Source organism: Lytechinus variegatus, chromosome 1, assembly GCF_018143015.1.
Source record: "Lytechinus variegatus isolate NC3 chromosome 1, Lvar_3.0, whole genome shotgun sequence".
NCBI classification, from domain to species: Eukaryota; Metazoa; Echinodermata; class Echinoidea; order Temnopleuroida; family Toxopneustidae; genus Lytechinus; species Lytechinus variegatus.
Window position 1 is genome coordinate 57047517 of NC_054740.1, and position 4472 is coordinate 57051988.

Here is a 4472-nt window from a genome sequence, read left to right on the forward strand (position 1 = left end):
GACCCGCGCGCGCCCGCACGACATACGTGCACAGAAATACCTTCATGGTTACGCGCCGCTCAAGTTAGTTGCTGCAATTTACCAAAAATGTATTTTGCTAGCAAAAAAAAAACAGTCTAGTTGTATTTAATCATAGAGATATATACTAATAACGCGTAATTAGTATACATCTCTATGTATTTAATACAGTCTGCCTGTCCGACTGCCTGCAATATATTGAATGTTTTGTTGGTTTGATTATATTTTGGAAATTTTGTTGAACGGAAATAAATATATCTAAATCTAAATCTAGGTGTCGCCCCATGCAGCTAGAGAGTCAGTAATATTTTATCATCAAAGAATTTAAAACCTAATTTTTCCATGCATTTCGTGAGATAAATGGATTATGTAATTAAAAAAAACACATACATACGGTATGTGTATATCTCCAAGATTTATTATATTACAGAGAAATTGATCAGTATAGGCCTATGTCCACTATCCACATGGCCTCATTGCAATTGACTCACAATCATCTATAATGATGGTCCACTCACGTATTTGGTCTGAAACTTGAAATGAATGAAATTACATGGATACTGACCAATCATGAGACGAAAGGTATTAGACATAGTGATTAGACGAATGATTGGTCCGTATTTTGGACCAAATCGTGAGTTAATCGAAATGCTGACTAGGGAATGGCCGAATGGCTTCAGACTTAATGATAGGCCATGTGGTGAATGGACGAGACGAATTGGTAATTTACCCCTAGGTCTTCAACGATAAAAACAGAGAAAAAAATATGGCAAACAGGAGGGGGCGGGATAACAATTTTCAAAAAAGAAATGAGACTCGGAGGGGAGTATGAAACGTGTAACTTGCGTATATCCGAGGACTGAGTGCTATACTCCTGTCTGCACTCCCCTCGCTTTGATAAAAATATTTTATGATGATTTTATGTAACAGAGTAGAAATTATCACAAGATATAATATCACATACAACATAATTATACCGGGTGTTTCTACAAAAAAAGGTAACCGAGGTTCAAAGGTCAGCTACATCAAAAATATACAATTAATTCTTGTGATTTTTATTCTATATGATCGAGCAACAATCATGACACCTTCCTTGTATCACATTTGTCAGGAGTTATAGTCCATTGTCTATTGTCAATTAAGGCTAAGTTTGTAAAACCCACTATTTCCTCTTTTTAAGTGTTTTCATTTATATGCGTAAATGCTGTAAGGTTTTTGTTTCATCAGAGTTTGCCTTTCACAATTTCAGTAAAATCCTATCCCCTAGCTCTAGCATTCACATATTAACTGACAATAGCTTATTTCTCCTTTGTACACGTCGTTTACCCCCCGTACTTTTGCACCAACACCTCCAACGTTTTCACAGTACATGCACCTTACATTTGACGCTGCATATGTCTTGCTCTTCTAAGTTCTAACCATTGCGGGGTTGTGATGAAGAACATTTATCTTGTGCTAAACAAAATTTGTGTCGGCAAGTCACCAATAAGGATGTGCTGAGCAGAGCCATAATTACAGCTAGACACCAATTATGTAACATTTACTAAAAAAAAATTTTTAGAAGGGCGACATTTCTTTGAAATTTGCAGGGGAAATCTGATAAAACCAAAACCTTACAACAAAGTTGGTTTCGTGCTTGTAAAACCCCCAAAATTTGAAAAAGTGGGTTTTGTACCCTTCGCTTTCGATGGACCATAAGTCTGTATCCCGTGACAATTGTGACAAAGGAAAGGTGTCAAATCAAAGTTGATGAGTTACTCAGTTAATTATCATGGTATAAATGCAGAATGGAAATCACAAGAATATATTCTTGTTATGGCGGACCTTTGAACTTCGGTTACCTTTTTAGAAACATCCTGTAGTGTTAAGAAACACAATAAAAAATTGAATTTTATTGAAAAGATATTTGTCGTATTTTATTGATTTGCCTTCATATGAGTACGAGATATTATTTTGCCGCTCGATCGATCCACTCTCTTTGTTATTTAAAGCACAATAGTTCCGGATGGCATAACATGTGAAAATAGACTCATAACTATATGGTGATGATAAATAGACACTATATCATTATTGCGATCTCAGGCATTACAAAAAAGTACTTACTTTAAGTCACTGTTCGGCCTTCCAAAAATATATATTAGCCTGCGCTTCGGGCACGCATCATTCGTTTAATGAAAAGAGCCTGTGCATTCCGTCCACAATTACAAACTGTGGTTAAATTTACCCCTTTTCGGGTCAGTAAATACTGACATTTATTTCGGGCTTCGCGCTCGCATTATTTACTGGCTCCCTATTAACGAATCATTTTAAGCTTATAAATGACTAAAATAACTTTGCCAAAAATATTTGTCGAATTGTTTAGAAATTTATGTCTCAGGTAGAAGAACTAGATCCTCTGAAGACTCACTTAAGCTATATCCAAATGAACGAAAACAGACCCGATATAGAAGTGCTACATCCTCAATGGAATGGAACTTAACAAACGCCCTCTCACAACAATCCCACACAATGGAATCCTTCAAGAAGTCCCAATTATAATAATAATAATAATAATAATAGGCATATATATTGCGCGAAATAATCTATTTAGAGGCGCATTGTTATTATTGTTATTATTACCCTGGCTTTAGCTCGAGCTGCCTTTCAGCGCTCAGTGCATCACTGTTTTATTGTGGGCAACTGCCTTCGTTGTATATGTTTGTTTGTATGCGCAATTGGAAAGTGTGAGTTCTGTAATGAAAGAGAAACGATATACCACTTCTTATATGTTTGCCCTAGATTTATTATTCAACGAGCCCTATTACTTAATGAATTAAATGTTAACAATATCTCTGATGCTGAACGTAAAATGGAGAATCTCGCAGTAAAGACACAAAGTGCTCTTATCAGATATTTCAAAAGGACTCATAGATTTCAAATTGGCTGCCAGGATGGCAACCATTACAACAGTGTGTAGTCAAGACTAAAGAGAACTTGACTTTAGCAAACTATTATTTTCGTGACCTTGATACTTTTCTCAGCAAAGTGTATTCATATTTTTGGGGGTAATTGTTTAGGATTTAATCGATGATGTTTTCACCTAATAAATCTATATGTGCACCTTTCTTGTCACTTTCATTTTGTCAAATGGCCCTTGAATGTCAGAATTTACTTTATGTTTTTGTTAAAAAAAAAGTTGATATTGATCTGATCGACTTGACATAAATTTTTCAACGGCGGAATTTTAAATGAAGTTCTACGAGGTATCGTAGAGCGCCCCCTGCTCACGTTTGAGAGACTTGTTTGTACTCCTGAGACGCCCTCGAAATGCACCTCGAGTGGGCTTGTCAGGATTACGTACTTAATACAGGGCAGGAAAGGTGGTCTTGCACGATTTCCCAAGAACTTTTCTTTCCTTTCTTTTTTGTACTTTTCTAACTGATATAGATTGAACAAAGAAATTATTAATATATTTGGAGAAAAAAAGGAAAACAAATTTACAAGGCAACAATAGTCAAAACTGACTAGTTTGCCTATTCAAAATAACAACAACAACAACATTGAAAATTAATGTGAGCTTTGGACCATTTTGGAAAAGCGCGTTACGAATATTGGGTATTATCATTTATTTAAATGCCCAGTGCGAGACACAACCGTATTTATCAAAACAGTGCTAATAGCACTTAACTCAACAGATTTTGACATGGTATTCAGAAAATGATATAATTTTCGCTCTTTTCTCTTTCCTTTTTTGTGTGTGTCTGTACGCCACTGTGAACAGGATTCTTTTAATGACTGTGCGCAAAGATCAATGCGGTTGTAGCGCAATAAAAGTCCCAAGCGAGCGTAGCGAGCGAAAAAAAACTTTTCAGGAGAATCTAACTTTGAGATATTTCTGACATTATTTTTATTACTTAAGTCCCAACACATTACCTTGCACTTTTCCTTTGCGTTTCTTTCTTCCTTTTCTTTTTTAGTTCTTGGTTGTAGAACATTGGACACTGGATATTCCGCCAGTGCTAAATGTATATGCGGGGCCTCCGCCCCGGAACCCCTTATATATATCAACATTAATTTATGTAGCTCAGCCTTACATAGATATATTCAGCAGAACTTTGAAATGTCATAACTTTCTTGCTTTACATCAATTCTTGATGAAATTTTCAGCGTGCGCTAGTTAGATTTTACTTCTATTTATTCAAATCAACATTTTTTTCTGGGGTGGACTTGACCTTAATGTTTAGATACTGCCTTACAGAGACTTTTTGCCGGTAAATCTTGCCAGCATACAACTTTACCAAGGTAGGGCATATAACGTATAACTAGATAATATTTGAAGCCTTTGGCTAGGGACATTTTTGTCCTGATAGCGACCATTATTGCATAAAATTTAGCAAGCTTAATGTTCTACATGTATGCAGTCCATCTTTCTTCTCGTTCCTTATTTTTAATCCTCGGCAGCCCGGTCGTGTTAT